Source organism: Lissotriton helveticus, chromosome 8 (assembly GCF_964261635.1).
Source record: "Lissotriton helveticus chromosome 8, aLisHel1.1, whole genome shotgun sequence".
Lineage (NCBI taxonomy): Eukaryota > Metazoa > Chordata > Amphibia > Caudata > Salamandridae > Lissotriton > Lissotriton helveticus.
The window spans coordinates 1,137,713,861-1,137,732,169 of NC_136069.1; the positions used below are offsets into that span (position 1 = coordinate 1,137,713,861).

The window sequence follows — 18,309 nt, forward strand, 5'->3', positions numbered from 1 at the left end:
ATTAACTAAATGCCTCCCAAAATGCCAACACGTTTCAAGACCCAGGCAAATAGTACTGGGACTATCATCAGGGCTTCATATAAATGGACTGGATATTCTACGAAAAACAAAATAAATAAACGATGCATCAAAATAGTTACTAGGTTCCAGCATAAAATCTTGGACCAGGATGATTCATTTGATGCTTCTGATCTCTGCTCCTTTGCGGTAGATCAGAATTTGCACATCACTCACAGTCAATGGTGACTTATCTGATTTTGGTGATTTTTATGGGTTTTTTTGCTCACTAAACTTTCCTCTAATTGTCTAAATTAATTTGAGAATTTTATTGTGTTATTTTCTTCATTTTAAAATTGGTGATACTACTTGAACTTAACACACACGACTCTGTGATTTCCTGCTACCTGTGCCGTAACTATCATGGTTGAGAAGAGAGTCTCTAAAAAACATGCTTGGACCTAATCAGAATGTGTTTATTAAGTTGGAAGGGGTCACCACTTCCAAATGAATAAACCAAAAACTGAGACACATTGACATAAAAAACATGCTTATTGGAAAATAAATATCTATGAAAATAATAATTGTTTTTCAGCCTTATTGAACAATGCAGCTTGATGTAAACTCCAACTTACATAGGGGTCTGCACATAAACGTCTTAAAAGTTCTACTTCATATCAAATTCTACACAAAATCTAGGAAACCCTACCAACATCATTACTGTGTGTGAAGAACTCTGTTTTACAATATTACATTTGTAAAATATCCATACAAAGATATTAGTGTACAACTTTAGACAGCTTTCCTTTACACCAGGATTCAAATATATCAGTTTTTTAATATCGTTAATTACTCTGTGTCATTATGATGTTTACTGAGAATGCATGATTTGAAAAGGTGAGTGTTAACTAAACCTGATGTTTAGCAGGAATGCATAGGTGCATTGTACTCATTTGGCCTATTATCACACAAGTGCTGAAAGTTAGGAAGGCCTTAAAACCCTAGTTTTAAGACAGTGGCTATCTTTTCTCTGCTCTTAAGCATTCTAGTTGGTATCCATTTCAGCACCAAGAAACTGTTATATATGAGTGCTTTACTGTGATTAATAACAAGGCATAATTGCCAATCCAGTTCAGCCCTGATATAGGACAGCAGTGAGTCAACAAAGGAGGATGACAACATGATATGTGGGCTCAATTGAAACAATCAATCAATCAGGGGTTGGTAAAGTGCAACTACTCACAGTGAGGGTCTCATGGCACTGGGGGGGAGGGGGAGTGGCTCCGTAGTGTGCTGAAGTCAACCGAAGAGCCAGGTCTTGAATTCCTTCCTGAATTGGGGCAATGTGGGAGATTACCTGGAGGTGGATGGGTAGGGTGTTCCAGGCTTTGGCTGCGAGGTAGGTGAAGGACTTCCCTCCCATTCTAGAATTGTTGATGTGAGGGACAGTGGCTAGAGAGAGCTGGGCTGATCACAGGTGTCTTTTAGGTGTGTGGATGCAGAGGTGACTGTTCAGGTATGTGGGTCCGGTGTTGTGAAGGCACTTGTAGGCGTGGGTGAGGAGTTTGAAGGTTATTCTTCTTTTGATTGCAAGCCAATGGAGATCGAGCAGGTGTTGGGTGATGTGACTGCAACGGGGGATGTAGAGGATCAGTCTGGCTGTGACGTTCTCGACAGACTGGAGTTTGCGAAGGAGTTTCTTATTGATTCCGGTGTAGATAGCGTTGCCGTCGTCCAGGCCAGTCTGCTGCTGATGATTGCGTTCATGGTGGTTTTTCTGGATTCTGTTGAGATCCATCTGGATTCCATTGATCGGGTGGTTGATTGTCATTGAAGAGTTAAGTATGATGCCAAGTTTTGAGCATGGTCCATTGGGGTTGGGAGAGTTACGAGGGTGGGGGGCTACCAGTAGTCATTCCATGCAGAGGAGGAGGAACCAAGGATGAGGATTTCTGTCTATTCTGAGTTGCGTTTCGGGCAGCTGTTCTTCATCCAGGTGGCAACAGCTTTCATCCCTTCTTGGAAGTTGTGTTTGGTGATGTTGGGTTTCATTGGTGAGGGAGATGATCAGCTGGGTGTCATCTGCGTAAGAGATGATGTTAAGCCCCTGGTTCCTGACGATAGTTCTTAGTGGGGCCATGTAGATGTTGAAGAGGGTGGGGCTGAGAGAGGAACCCTGGGCACTCGAGTTGCTCTTTGTTGGGTCCGAGAAGTAGGTCGGGAGTTCAACCCGCTGGGTTATGCTGGTGAGGAAGGAACATATCCAGTCAAGTGCCTTGTGGAGTCTGGTGGCTAGGGTGCAGTGGGAGATGGTGTTGAATGCTGCAGAGAGGTCCCAGAGGGTGAGGACTGCCATTTTGCCCTGGTCAAGGACCACTCTGCCACCCCAGTTCAGACATGGCTATATGCAAATCAGTCTGACCCTGTGCCTCATGGGAACAATCCAGCCCGAACTGCCAAGCCATGCCTTCCCTGGACCGGAAACAAGCTTCCGAGGACCGGTTTCTGGCATTCCAGCCATCTTCAGCCCGGCTTGCTTGAATCCAGTGGCAAAGTGAGCAAGGGACTCACGTCTGAGCATACCCTGCCACACTTATGGCGGCCAAAGTGGTCCAAAAGGGGGTGGTGATAGACGGAGCATCTGAACCAATCAAACACTCACACCCAGTCAAAAGATCTGGGTTTGATCCATCACCGTTCTTTAGCCCACTCTGCCACCCCAGTTCAGACATGGCTATATGCAAATCAGTCTGACCCTGTGCATCATGGGAACAGTCCAGCCCGAACTGCCAAGCCATGCCTTCCCTGGACCGGAAACAAGCTTCCGAGTACCGGTTTCTGGCATTCCAGCCGTCTTCAGCCCGGCTTGCTTGAATCCAGTGGCAAAGTGAGCAAGGGACTCACGTCTGAGCATACCCTGCCACACTTACGGCGGCAAAACTGGTACAAAAGGGGGTGGTGATGGACGGAGCTTCTGAACCAATCAAACACTCACACCCAGTCAGAAGATCTGGGTTTCATCCATCACCGTTCTTAAGCCCACTCTGCCACCCCAGTTCAGACATGGCTATATGCAAATCAGTCTGACCCTGTGCCTCATGGGAACAGTCCCGCCCGAACTGCCAAGCCATGCCTTCCCTGGACCGGAAACAAGCTTCCGAGTACCGGTTTCTGGCATTCCAGCCGTCTTCAGCCAGGCTTGCTTGAATCCAGTTGCAAAGTGAGCAAGGGACTCATGTCTGAGCATACGCTGCCACACTTATGGCGGCCAAAGCGGTACAAAAGGGGGTGGTGATAGACGGAGCATCTGAACCAATCAAACACTCACACCCAGTCAAAAGATCTGGGTTTAATCCATCACCGTTCTTTAGCCCACTCTGCCACCCCAGTTCAGACATGGCTATATGCAAAACAGTCCAGCCCGAACTGCCAAGCCATGCCTTCCCTGGACCGGAATCAAGCTTCCTAGGACCGGTTTCTGGCATTCCAGCCGTCTTCAGCCTGGCTTGCTTGAATCCAGTGGCAATGTGAGCAAGGGACTCACGTCTGAGCATACCCTGCCAACTTATGGCAAACAAAGCGGTACAAAAGGGGGTGGTGATGAACGGAGCATCTGAACCAATCAAACACTCACACCCAGTCAACAGATCTGGGTTTGATCCATCACCGTTCTTTAGCCCACTCTGCCACCCCAGTTCAGAGATGGCCATATGCAAATCAGTCTGACCCTGTGCCTCATGGGAACAGTCCAGCCCGAACGGCCAAGCCATGCCTTCCCTGGACCGGAATCAAGCTTCCTAGGACCGGTTTTTGGCCTTCCAGCCGTCTTCAGCCAGGCTTGCTTGAATCCAGTGGCAAAGTGAGCAAGGGACTCACGTCTGAGCATACCCTGCCAACTTATGGCGAACAAAACGGTACAAAAGGGGGTGGTGATGGACGGAGCATCTGAACCAATCAAACACTCACACCCAGTCAGCAGATCTGGGTTTGATCCATCACCGTTCTTTAGCCCACTCAGCCACCCCAGTTCATACATGGCCATATGCAAATCAGTCTGACCCTGTGCCTCATGGGAACAGTCCAGCCCGAACTGCCAAGCCATGCCTTCCCTCGACCGGAATCAAGCTTCCTAGGACCAGTTTCTGGCATTCCAGCCGTCTTCAGCCAGGCTTGCTTGAATCTAGTGGCAAAGTGAGTAAGGGACTCACGTCTGAGCTACCCTGCCAACTTATGGCGAACAAAGCGGTACAAAAGGGGGTGGTGATTGACGGAGCATCTGAACCAATCAAACACTCACACCCAGTCAACAGATCTGGGTTTGATCCATCACCGTTCTTTAGCCCACTCTGCCACCCAGTTCAGACATGGCCATATGCAAATTAGTCTGACCCTGTGCAACATGGGAACAGTCCAGCCCGAACTGCCAAGCCATGCCTTCCCTGGACCGGAATCAAGCTTCCTAGGACCGGTTTCTGGCATTCCAGCCGACTTCAGCCAGGCTTGCTTGAATCCAGTGGCAAAGTGAGCAAGGGTCTCACGTCTGAGCATACCCTGCCAACTTATGGCTAACAAAGCGGTACAAAAGGGGGTGGTGATGGACGGAGCATCTGAACCAATCAAACACTCACACCCAGTCAACAGATCTGGGTTTGATCCATCACCGTTCTTTAGCCCACTCTGCCACCCCAGTTCAGACATGGCCATATGCAAATCAGTCTGACCCTGTGCCTCATGGAACAGTCCAGCCCGAACTGCCAAGCCATGCCTTCCCTGGACCGGAATCAAGCTTCCTAAGACCGGTTTTTGGCATTCCAGCCGTCTTCAGCCAGGCTTGCTTGAATCCAGTGGCAAAGTGAGCAAGGGACTCACGTCTGAGCATACCCTGCCAACTTCTTGCAAACAAAACGGTACAAAAGGGGGTGGTGATGGACGGTGCATCTGAACCAATCAAACACTCACACCCAGTCAGCAGATCTGGGTTTGATCCATCACCGTTCTTTAGCCCACTCAGCCACCCCAGTTCATACATTGCCATATGCAAATCAGTCGGATGTACGACATTACAACGCATGCTTTCATATCGCATGCTTTTACAACGCGGTTTTTACAACGCATACCATTACAACGCATAGTGCTTTTGGGCGCTGGATAGTGAATAGTTTAGTTTACTATTCCAACTCCAGTCCCCGTGGACACTAGGGAAGGTTATGGGATAGTAAATTAACCTATTCCCTATCCTAGAGCGCCCCCCAGCGCAATGCGTTGTAATGGTTTGCGTTGTAATGGTTGCGATGTAAAGGCACTGCGTGGTAAAAGTTGCGTTGTAAGTGATGTTTCCCAAATCAGTCTGACCCTGTCCCTCATGGGAACAGTCCATCCCGAACTGCCAAGCCATTCCTTCCCTGGACCGGAATCAAGCTTCCTAGGACCGGTTTCTGGCATTCCAGCCGTCTTCAGCCAGGCTTGCTTGAATCCAGTGGCAAAGTGAGCAAGGGACTCATGTCTGAGCATACCCTGCCAACTTATGGCGAACAAAGCGGTACAAAAGAGGATGGTGATGGACGGAGCATCTGAACCAATCAATCACTCACACCCAGTCAACAGATCTGGGTTTTATCCATCACCGTTCTTTAGCCCACTCTGCCACCCCAGTTCAGACATGGCCATATGCAAATCAGTCTGACCCTGTGCCTCATGGGAACAGTCTAGCCCGAACTGCCAAGCCATGCCTTCCCTGGGCCGGAAACAAGCTTCCTAGGACCGGTTTCCGGCATCCCAGCCGTCTTCAGCCAGGCTTGCTTGAATCCAGTGGCAAAGTGAGCAAGGGACTCACTTCTGAGCATACCCTGCCAACTTATGGCGAACAAAGCGGTACAAAAGGGGGTGGTGATGGACGGAGCATCTGAACCAATCAAACACTCACACCCAGTCAACAGATCTGGGTTTGATCCATCACCGTTCTTTAGCCCACTCTGCCACCCCAGTTCAGACATGGCCATATGCAAATCAGTCTGACCCTGTGCCTCATGGGAACAGTCCAGCCCGAACTGCCAAGCCATGCCTTCCCTGGACCGGAATCAAGCTTCCTAGGACTGGTTTCTGGCATTCCAGCCGACTTAAGCCAGGCTTGCTTGAATCCAGTGGCAAAGTGAGCAAGGGACTCACGTCTGAGCATACCCTGCCAACTTATGGCGAACAAAGCGGTACAAGAGGGGGTGGTGATGGACGGAGCATCTGAACCAATTAAACACTCACACCCAGTCAACAGATCTGGGTTTGATCCATCACCGTTCTTTAGCCCACTCTGCCACCCCAGTTCAGACATGGCCATATGCATATCAGTCTCACCCTGTGCCTCATGGGAACATTCCAGCCCGAACTGCCAAGCCATGCCTTCCCTGGACCGGAATGAAGCTTCCTTGGACCGGTTTCTGGCATTCCCGCCGTCTTCAGCCTGGCTTGCTTGAATCCAGTGGCAAAGTGAGCAAGGGACACACGTCTGAGCATACCCTGCCAACTTATGGCGAACAAAGCGGTACAAAAGGGGGTGGTGATGGACAGAGCATCTGAACCAAACACTCACACCCAGTCAACAGATCTGGGTTTGATCCATCACCGTTCTTTAGCCCACTCTGCCACCCCAGTTCAGACATGGCCATATGCAAATCAGTCTGACCCTGTGCCTCATGGGAACAGTCCAGCCAGAAATATCGACAGCAAGAATATCGTGGTCAAGAATATCGAATTAAAGGTAAGAAATATTGTTTAAAAAAATATAAAAGTCATTAATACTGTTTACAAAAATATAGTTGTATAAAATATCATTTTTTTAATTAGTGTTATGTATTTTACATTACATTTTAAATGTATGTGAAGTATTTTTTTGTATAAGTATTGTTTATGTTTTTCAATATATGTGTTAAATTTTAAGTAGTAATTAATTTTATTTTTATTTCATTTTGTGTTTTTTCGTTCCATAGCAGGTTGTGGGTTTATGGGAGAATAGGGTGTGAAGAAACGTAACTATAATAAATTAATGAATATGTTTTATTAATATTTATTTAATTGAGATTTTATAGTGTTAATTGTGTTAGGTAATTTCTTTGTAAATAATTATTAATTGTTTGTTAACTAATATTAATTAATTAATTAGTAAATAATTATGGTAATTTTTAAATGCTTTTAAGTACGGGTTGTGGGGTTTATAGGGGTAAAGGGTGGGAAGTAATTTATGTTTAATAAATCACTAGTTAGTTGATCATTAATATTGATTTATTAATTGAAATTTAATTAGGGTTTGTATATTTTTTTTGTGTGGATTTTCCTTTTATAGAGGTGTAGAGTGGGGGGTAAATTAATTGTACTTACTTTATAATTAGTTGTTAAATACTATTTGTTTTTTAATTGTAAATAAGGGGCTCATTAGGATGGGGGTTTTTGCCACATCCGCGGTGCTGGCGGTGGAAGAAAACATCCTTTTCCTCACTCCTGTGGCGGTCCTCGTGTCCGCCATATTATAATGGGCAAAGATGGCCCATTTCCTGTCCGCTGCAGAGTTTCGGGACCCTCCAGAACTTTTCTTCCGCAACAGTTGCGGAGGGAGCCAATAGAGAAAGACCGCCGTACGGAACTACGTTATTACAGCCGGACAAATCAAGATGTCTCAAACAGCTCATCAGATTGCAGCGGAGAAACCAGCCACTTGGAGAGAGCGGAAGCACCACTGCGGATATAGAAGCTCGAATCCGGGACACCTTCACAAGTTCTTGACTGCTATGGATCCAGCTCTTCAAGCCCTTCCTCTGCTGTACCTGATCCACTACCAGCAGCCAAGATGGCACCGCGGTCAACACCCCAGGTAAGTTAATAACACATCTCTGCATACAACCACAACACACAACTGGTGTGCTGAAATAAGTTTCCTGTCTACATCAGACACCCTGGTGGAGACAGCAATATATCCCCCCAGCGTACTTACACATGTCCTGCTTGCTAGAAATTTACACCTCCATATCGGGTTCTCCCATCAACCTAGAAATCCCTGAAATGTCTCTGTCATGGTGCTGCTTTGGTGAAGATGCGCGAAAACCTGCGCACAAAGTAGTAGGCAGGGCCGGCGTCAGGCATGGGCAGTGTTGGCAGCTGCCCAGGGCTCCACCTTCACCCTAACCACACGGTGCTCCCACATCAGTTGGTCACAGCCCACAGCACGCTTCCTACATCCATTTCTGCCCATGCTGTGTGCTCCTCTTGTGCCCCCCTCCATGCACTATGTAGAAGCCAGGTGTGGTTTGACCTCACACCTCACACTACGACAGGCAAGGTAGATTGGGAAAGTGGGGTGAAGATTAACACTCTGCACAGAAGGTCAGGGGCGGGACATCCCTCCTCCTCACATCTGCCTTGCACTAATGTGAATCAAAGTGAGTAAATTAAGAAATGGAGAGTATCTCTGCATATTAACCACCATAGAACTGTTCACACTGCATGCCAAGTCCCTCAGTCAGATCCCACACTGACAATCTGCCACATACACATATCATAAGCCAGCAGCAATGTATGACAATAAATAGACTAGCCTACAGTGGAGTGCACAGTGCAGGAAAACCATGGAGCAAGCCACATAGCATTTGTACATGACATGCAAGAGGAGGAACATATCACACTACCCTAAGGCCATCAAATCAGACATGGGTGGCACAGTGATTGAAATTAAACTAAAGTAACATCTGTGCAATATTTCTGGGATACAGCAATGCAAGCTATGCATTGGCACAAGAATGATAGGAAGTGCCAGAAGCCATACAGTGACCAACCCTACATCTGTGTCAACTACCTTAACATTTGTATGCCACCAGCACAACACACAAGCTCATTGTCAGACTCACTGACTGTCAAACCCAAGTAGGACCTTCATACATACCCCTCATCTACCCATATCACACCTGCACTATTCAACGTCTGTGAGAAACACAGATCAAGGTGCAAATAAGGTCCTGTGAGTTTCCTGACAACCAATGATACACCTTGGTGTGTATCTACAAATTTCAGAATCCCACTCAGGGAGGTCTGAACCAATGATGATCAAAGACCAATAGCCAAACACAAATCTCACAAACAACATCCAAAGAAGTACAACAAGCTCAACGATGTGCAGGCAAACAGTGGATAGGCAATGTGACCAGACTGAACAGGAATACACAGCATTTTCACTCTGGACAAATGCACAGACACCATACCCAAACCCAATTAAAAATGTAATTATCAAATGACAATCATGAACACTAACTGTGATCAATAGGACAAATTGCTAACAGAGACATAGACACCACACCAGTTATCAAGTAAGCATGGTGTCAATGTGTAGCACAAGCATGCACACTCCTGACAAGTGTCAGGTCAAATATATGATTGTGGAGGGATAAAATATACTATTCCCACTCCAATCCATGCAACTGTAGGGAAAGTATTGGATAGCGGAGGGGCAAAAATTAATCTTCCCACTCCAGAGAGCAACTGTAGGGAAAGTGTTTGATAGCTGAGGGGTAAAAATTACTGTTCCCACTCCAGTCAGTGCAACAGTAGGGAAATTTTTGGATTGCAGAGGGATAAAATGCACTATTCCCACTCCCATCGGTGCAACTGTAGAGAAAGTGTTGGATAGTGGAGGGGTAAAAATTACTACTCTCACTCCAGTGAGTACAACTGTTGGAAAAGTGTTGAATGCTTGCAGGATCACATTGACTATTCCCACACCAATGAGTGCAACAGTATGGAAAGTGTTGGATAGTGGAGGGGTAAAAATTACTATTCCCACTTTAATAATTGTAACAGTAGGGGAAGTGTTGGATAGCGGAGAGGTAAAAATCACGATTCCCACTCCAAGGATGGCAACAGTGGGGAAAGTGTTGGATAGCGAAGGGGTAAAAATTACTATTCCCAATCCAGTGAATGCAAAGGTAGGGAAAGTGTTGCATAGTGGTGAGATACAATGTACTATTCCCACTCCAATCAGTGCAACAGTAGGGAAAGTGTTGGATAGCAGAGGGGTAACAATTACTGTTCCCACTCCAGTCAGTGCAACAGTAAGGAAATTGTTGGAATGGGAGGGATGAAAATTACTTTTCCAGTCCAATATTGTAACAGTATGGAAAGTGTTGGATAGTGGACGGACAAAATTAACTTTTCCCACTCCAATCAGTGCAACAGTAGGGAAATTGTTGGATAGCTGAAGGGTAAAAATACGGTTCCCACTCCAGTCAATGCAACAATACGAAAAATTGTTGGATGGTGGAAAAATAATAATTATTTTTCCAGTCCTATAATTGTAACAGTAGGGAAAGTGGTTGATAGCGGAGGGGTAACAATCACTATTCCCACTCCAAGGAGTGCAACAGTAGGGAAAGTGGTGAATGGTGAAGTGGTAAAATTAATATTCCCACTCCATTGAGTGCAACATTAGGGAAAGTGTTGAATGGTTACAGGATAAAATTGACTATTCCCACGCCATTGAGTGCAACAGTAGGGAAAGTGTTGGATAGCGGAGAGGAAAAAATCACGATTCCCACCCCAAGGATTGCAACAGTGGGAAAAGTTTTTGATAGTGGAAGGGTAAAAATTACTATTTGCACTCCAGTAAGGGCAACAGTAGGCAAAGTGTTGGATAGTTGCAGGATAACATTTACTATTCCCATCCATTGAGGGCAACAGCAGGTAAAGTGATGGATAGCAGAGGGGTAAAAATTACTATTTCCACTCCAGAGAGTGCAACAGTAGGGAATGTGTTGGGTGGTGGCGATATAAAATGTACTATTCCCTCTCCAATCAGTGCAACTGTAGGGATAGTGTTGGATACCTGAGAGATAAAAATTACCGTTCCCACTCAATTCAGTGCAACAGTAGGGAAATTGTTTGATTGCGGAGGGATAACATGTACTATACCCACTCAAATTGGTGCAACTTTAGGCAAAGTGTTGGATAGCAGATGGGTAAATATTACTATTACCACTCCAGTCAGTGCAACAGTAAGGAAATTGTTGGATTGCGGAGGGATTAAAAAAGTACTTTTCCAGTCCAATATTGTAACAGTAGGGAAAGTGTTGGATAGTGGAGGTGTAAAAATTACTATTCCAACTCCAGTGAGTACAACAGTAGGGAATGTGTTAGATAGTGGAGGGGCATCATTTACTGTTCCCACTCCAGTCAGTGCAACAGTAGGGAAATTACTGGATTGCGGAGGGGTAAAAATTACTATTCCCAGTTTAATAATTGTAACAGTAGGGAAAGTGTTGGATAGCGGTGAGGTACAAATGCAAAAATTCCCACTCCAAGGTTTGCAACAGTAGGGAAAGTGTTGGATAGCAGATGGATAAAAAGCAATACTCCCACTCCAGTGAGTGCAACAGTAGGGAAAGTGTTGGATAGTGGTGAGATAAAATGTACTATTTCCACTCCCATCAGTGCTACAGTAGGGAAAGTGTTGGAGGATGGAGGGGTAAAAATTGACTATTCCCATGACAATGAGTGCAACAGGAGGGAAAGCGTTGGTTAGCGGAGGGGTAAAAATGACTGTTACCACTCCAGTCAGTGCAACAGTAAGGAAATTGTTAGATTGCGGAGGGATAAAAATTACTTTTCCAGTCCCATATTGTAATAGTAGGGTAAGTGTTGGATAGTGGAGGGCAAAAAATCACTATCCCCACTCCAAGGATTGCAACAGTAGGGAATGTGTTGGATAGTGAAGGGGTAAAAATTACTATTCCCACTCCAGTTAGTGCAACAGTAAGAAAAGTGATGAATGGTTGCAAGATCACATTGACTATTCCCATGCCAATGAGTGCAACAGTAGGGAAAGTGCTGGATAGTGGAGGGGCAACATGTACTGTTCCCACTCCAGTCAGTGCAACAGTAGGGAAATTGTTGGATAGCAGAGGGGTAAAAATTACTATGCCCAGTTTAATATTTGTAACAATAGGGAAAGTGTTGGATAGCGGAGAGGTAAAAATCACATTTCCCACTCAAAGGATTGCAACATTAGCAAAATTGTTGGATAGCTGAGGGGTAAAAATTACAATTCCCACTCCAGTGAGTGCAACATTAGGGAAAGTGTTGGATAGTGGTGAGATAAAATGTACTATTCCCACTCCAATCAGTGCAACAGTAGGGAAAGTGTTGGATAGCGGAGGGGTAAAAAATACTGTTCCCACGCCAGTCAGTGCAACAGTATGGAAAATGTTGGATGGCGGAGGAATAAGAATTACCTATCTGGTCCAATAATTGTAACAGTAGTGAAAGTGTTGGTTAGCGGAGGGGGAAAAATCACTATTCCCACTCCAGTGAGTGCAACAGTAGGGAAAGTGTTGGATAGCTGAGAGGTAAAAATCACGATTCCCACTCCAAGGATTGTAACAGTAGGGAAAGTGTTGGATAGCTGACGGGTAAACATTACTATTCCCACTCCAGTGAGTGCAAAAGTAGGGAAAGTGTTGGATAGTGGTGAGATAAAATGTACTATTCCCACTCCAATCAGTGCAACAGTAGGGAAAGTGTTGGATAGAGGTCGTGTAAAAATTACTGTTCCGACTCCAGTCAGTGCAACAGTAGGGACATTTTTGGATTGCAGAGGGATAAAAATTAATTTTCCAGTAAAAAATTGTAACAGTAGGGAAAGTCTTGGGTAGCGCAGGGGTAAAAATCACTATTCACATTCTAAGGAGTGCAACAGTGGGGAATGTTTTGGATAGTGGATGGGTAAAAATACTATTCCCACGCCAATGAGTGCAACAGTAAGTAAAGTGTTGGATAGCGGAGAAGTAAAAATAACAATTCCGACTTCAAAGATTGCACCAGTAGGGAAAGTTTTGGATAGCGGACGGGTAAACATTACTATTCCCACTCCAGGGAATGCAAAAGTAGGGAAAGTGTTGGATAGTGGCGTGATAAAATGTACTATTTCCACTCCAATAAGTGCAACAGTAGGGAAAGTGTTGGATAGCGGAGGGGTAAAAATTACTGTTCCAACTCCAGTCAGTGCAACAGTAGGGAATGTTTTGAATGGTTGCAGGGTGAAATTGACTATTCCCGCGCCAATAAGTGCAACAGTAGGGAAAGTGTTGAATGGTTGCAGGATAAAATTGACTATTCCCACGCCAATGAGTGCAACAGTAGGGGAAGTGTTGAATAGCAGAGAGGAAAAAATGACAATTCCCACGCAAAGGATTGCAACAGTAGGAAAAGTTTTTGATAGTGGAGGAATAAAAATTACTGTTCCCACTCCAGTCATTTCAAAAGTAGGGAAATTGTTGGATTGCGGAGGGATAAAATGTACTATACCCACTCCAATCGGTGCAACTGTAGGGAAAGTGTTGGATAGCGGAGAGGTAAAAATTACTGTTATCACTCCAGTCTGTGCAACAGTAAGGAAATTGTTGTATTGCGGAGGGATAACAATTACATTTCCAATCCAATATTGTACCAGTAGAGAAAGTGTTGGATAGTGGAGGGTTAAAAATCACTATTCCCACTCCAAGGAGTGCAACAGTAGGGAATGTGTTGGATAGTGGAGGGGTAAAAATTTCTATTCCCACTCCGGTTAGTGCAACAGTAGGAAAAATGATGAATGGTTGCAAGATCACATTGACTATTCCCACGCCAATAAGTGCAACAGTAGGGAAAGTGTTGGATAGTAGAGGTGCAAAATGTACTGTTCCCACTCCAGTCAGTGCAACAGTAGGGAAATTGTTGGATTGCGGAGGGGTAAAAATTACTATGCCCAGTTTAATATTTGCAACATTAGGGAAAGTGTTGGGTAGCGGAGGCCAAAAAATCACTATTCCTACTCTAAGGAGTGTAACAGTAGGGAAAGTGTTGGATAGTGGATGGGTAAAATTACTATTCCCACTCCAGTGAGTACAATAGTAGGAAAAGTGTTGAACGGTTACAGGAAAAAATGGACTATTCCCACGCCAATTAGTGGGAAAGTGTTGGAGAGCGGAGAGGTAAAAATCACCATTCCCACTCCAAGGATTGCAGGAGTAGGGAAAGTATTTGATAGCGGATGGGTAAAAATTACTATTCCCACTCCAGTGAGTGTAAAAGTAGGTGAAGTGTTGGATAGTGGTGAGATAAAATTTAGTATTCGCACTCCGATCAGTGCAACAGTAGGGAAAGTGTTGGATAGTGGAGGGGTAAAATATATTATTCCCAGTTTAATAATTGAAACAGTAGGGAAAGTGTTGGATAGCGGAGGGGTAAGAAACACTGTTCCCATGCCAGTCAGTGCAACAGTAGGGAAAATGTTGGATGGCGGAGGAATAAAAATTAATTTTTCAGTCCAATAATTGTAACAGTAGTGAAAGTGTTGGTTAGCAGAGGGGGAAAAAATCACTATTCCCACTCTAAGGAGTGCAACAGTAGGAAAAGTGTTGGATAGTGGATGGGTAAAATTACTATCCCCACTTCAGTGAATGCAACAGTAGGGAAAGTGTTGGATAGCGGAGAGGTAAAAATCACGATTCCCACTCCAAAGATTGCAACAGTAGGGAAAGTTTTGGATAGCGGAGGGGTGAAAATTACTATTCCCATGCCAGTGAGTGTAAAAGTAGGGGAAGTGTTGGATAGTGGTGAGATAAAATTTACTATTTCCACTCCAATCAGTGCAACAGTAGGGAAAGTGTTGGATAGAGGACTGGTAAAAATTACTGTTCCCACTCCAGTCAGTGCAACAGTAGGGACATTTTTAAATTGTGTGGGGATAAAAATTACTACTCCTAGTCAAATATTTGTAACAGTAGGGAAAGTTTTGGACAGCGGAGTTGTAAAAATCACTATTCCCACTTCAAGGAGTGCAACAGTAGGGAAAGTGTTGGATAGCTGAGGGGTAAAAATTACTGTTCCCACTCCAGTCTGCTGACCTGGTTCTCTGGCTCTAGAGCAGCTCTGCTGACCTGGTTCTCTGCCTCTAGAGTAGCTCTGCTGACCTGGATCTATGCCTCTAAAGCAGCTCTGCTGACGTTGTTCTCTACCTCTAGAGCAGGTCTGCTGACCTGGTTCTCTGGCTCTATAGCAGTTCTGCTGACCTGGTTCCCTCCCTCTAAAGCAGCTCTGCTGACCTGGTTCTCTGGCTCTAAAGCAGTTCTGCTGACCTGGTTCTCTGCCTCTAGAGTAGCTCTGCTGACCTGGATGTCTGCCTCTAAAGCAGCTCTGCTGACGTTGTTCTCTACCTCTAGAGCAGGTCTGCTGACCTGGTTCTCTGGCTCTATAGCAGTTCTGCTGACCTGGTTCTCTCCCTCTAAAGCAGCTCTGCTGATCTGGTTTCTCTGGCTCTACAGAAGCTCTCCTGACCTGGTTATCGGCCTCTAGAGCAGCTCTACTGACCTGGACCTCTGGCTCTAGAGCAGCTCTGCTGACCTGGGTCTCTGGTTCTAGAGCAGCTGTGCTGACCTGCTTCTTAGGCTCTAGAGCAGCTCTGCTGACCTGGTTCTCTGGTTCTACAACGGCTCTGCTGACCTGGCTTCTCTGGCTCTACAGCAGCTCTGCTGACCTGGTTCTCTGCGCTCACGATGTACGGACCCGACTTCGCGAAAAGATATTTAAAAATATTATACGTTTATTATAAGTACAAATATAATATTTTTATGATTATCCTAGATAATCTCTTGCCCTAATATGTATATTAAAGATACATACATATAATTTTGGAACATACATTTTTTTTGCAGGAGTCGCGCACCCAGCGTACCCCAGCACGTATATGGTGTCACGCTGGACATACCACCGCGCAAGCGTCTCGTACCGTAATGCGCATGTATCGCAAATGCACGGGAGCAGGAGTCGTGGACTGGTCGCATACCAATCACACACACCACGTAATATTAAATGTATATGATGTAACTCAAAAACCCGCAGCCGTCGCACACCATACGCGGATCCTTAATGACTTTTTTGAAATGGCGGCTAGAATCCGTGCACCCACCGTGATGTATACGCTTTGAGTGTGTGACCCTGAAAAAAATTTGGAAACATTTTTTTAAAATGAAAAAAATCTAAATATATTAAAATAAAAAATGAAAACAGAAAAAAATCATCAACATTTCAGTTTGAATTAAAAAAACTTTTTTTTGCAATTTTCAGAAAAATATATAATGTTATTTAATAAATAAAATACTTGTAAATAAACAGTTAAAAAACTGTAGAAAATCAGTACAAAAAATAGATATAACTACTATCGCACTTAAAAATTAGCATTTAAAAAACCTTTCAAATTCACTGAAAAAAAAAATAGGTTTTAGAAACGTTATAGTTAGAAATTGGCATTTAAAAAACCTTAGAAATTCACAGAAAAAAACATAGCGTTCAGGGGTGTTATAGTTAGCTGGCCATTTCACTCGTAGAAAACCATAGAAATTCCTCTGTTATAGTTAGTTCTGCTAACTATAACTTGCGCACCCGCAATGCACTGCTGATGATGTCACATATTGCATCATTCATGACATCACTGTCAGTGACATCACTGATGACATCACTGATGACATCATCCAGTGAATGTGGTTTAGTTTGACATTTAGATATGTATTATATATATATACCAATCTGTATTGACGATTGAGTGGATATGTACCTGTCTGGATGGAGGATGTAGTAGCTGTCTGACTGTTTAAGTGAGTAATTAAAAGTGTATCACTTAATACATGGATTAGTAACTAAACTATGTGAATGTGTGCATCCCTGTATCTGTTGTTGTATAACATGCTGCATCAGTTGGTCACTAACTACATGAGTGTGCATATTAGTTATTGATTAGTTGGGTGAGTATTTGTATGGGACACTGAGGGGCATATTAACTAGCAATAGTGATATTTATCGCTGAGCAGGGGTAGCGGGAATAATTTTATCGCCGCGCTATGACGATTTTTATCGCTGAGATACCTTGCTATCCACAAGGTTTATCTCAGAAACGATAAAAATCATTCGAAATGCGTGAATATCGCTGGAAATACAGCGATATTCACACATTATCGTGACAATGCTCTTAGCCATGTTATCCACCTCCCATTGGATAACATGGCTAAGAACTGCTCTGGGCAGGTGTTAGCTTTTGGAGATATTAGCGCTTAAAGCGAATATTTCCAAAACTACGCCTTTGTAGGTAATAGGAGATAGCGATGTTAGCGACTGTTTTCAGTCGCTAACATCTTGGCACGCCCACTTTGCATGTCATTAGCGATAATTATCGCTGACATGCAAAGTGGGCCCCTAAATGCCCGCTATCGCCTATTAGCTGTCGCTAACTGGTGTTAACGACAGCTTGGTAATAGGGCGATCAAATTATCGCCGCTCTAGCGGGAAAAAGTCCTGCTAAAGCAGCGATAAGGGCCCTTGGTAATATGCCCCTGAGTTTGTGTGTGGTTGGATGGGGTGTGTGTAACTCTATGCATAGATGTGTGAATGGTTGATTGACTAGGTGTATAGGTTTAAGAGTGCATGTGGAAACAGTTGTTTGGGTGAATGAGTGTATTTATTTGTGTTTTGGCTTGCCTGCCAAGATACAGCACCAGGATCTGCACTAGGAGCAGGAGTCAGCCTACCAGAACCAGCATCCAAACTTACATTCACACATTTATCCCTTATCCACGCTTGAAATATCTGGGTATTGGGAATCCATCCACGAAAAAGCTCAAAAGGGACTAAACCTGTGGTTGAGTGAGGTGAGAGGCGGTAAATCCTTAAACGCTCAGCGACCTCAGACTTCCAATCCTTGTTACGGGTTTTGGACAATTGCATGGATTCTTTTAAAACGTAGTTAAACCTCTCCACCATCCTGTTCGTTTCGGGATGATAGAGAGAGCACCACTTGTGCCTGATTCCCCTTTCTGCTTAGTAGTCTTTCATCTCCCTCAAAACTAATTGGACCCCGTTGTCAGTTAGAAGGCAGTCCGGGAGTACCTCTCGGGAGAAGACTTCATCAAGAAACTTGGTGACGTCTTTAGTCTCAATGCTGGGAGTAATCTTGATCTCCGGCCACCTGGAAAACATGTCTATTAACACCAGGACATAGGACTGGCCGGAGCCGCTAGTAATGGGACCAAGAAGATCCAAAGCTACTTCCCGCCAGCAACCAACCGGGGTCCCACGCACAACCATGGGTTGTACTCTAGTGTTATAGACCTTGTCAGAGGCAATATACTCTGGGCAATCACTTATCATACGCTCAACCATGAGATCAATTCCGGGCCACCAGAAGTGAAAGCAGACTCTTTCTTTCAACCTGGAAAAATACCCTGGTGCCATTGGTGAGCTTGTTGCACAATTATT

At 44.6% G+C, this 18,309-nt stretch overlaps 1 protein-coding gene across 1 annotated transcript in view; it reads left to right on the forward strand.

Moving 5' to 3' along the window:
- IL18RAP (interleukin 18 receptor accessory protein) overlaps window positions 1-18,309 on the forward strand; it is a 245,707-nt gene that overhangs the window by 15,377 nt on the left and 212,021 nt on the right. The window lies entirely within an intron of this gene.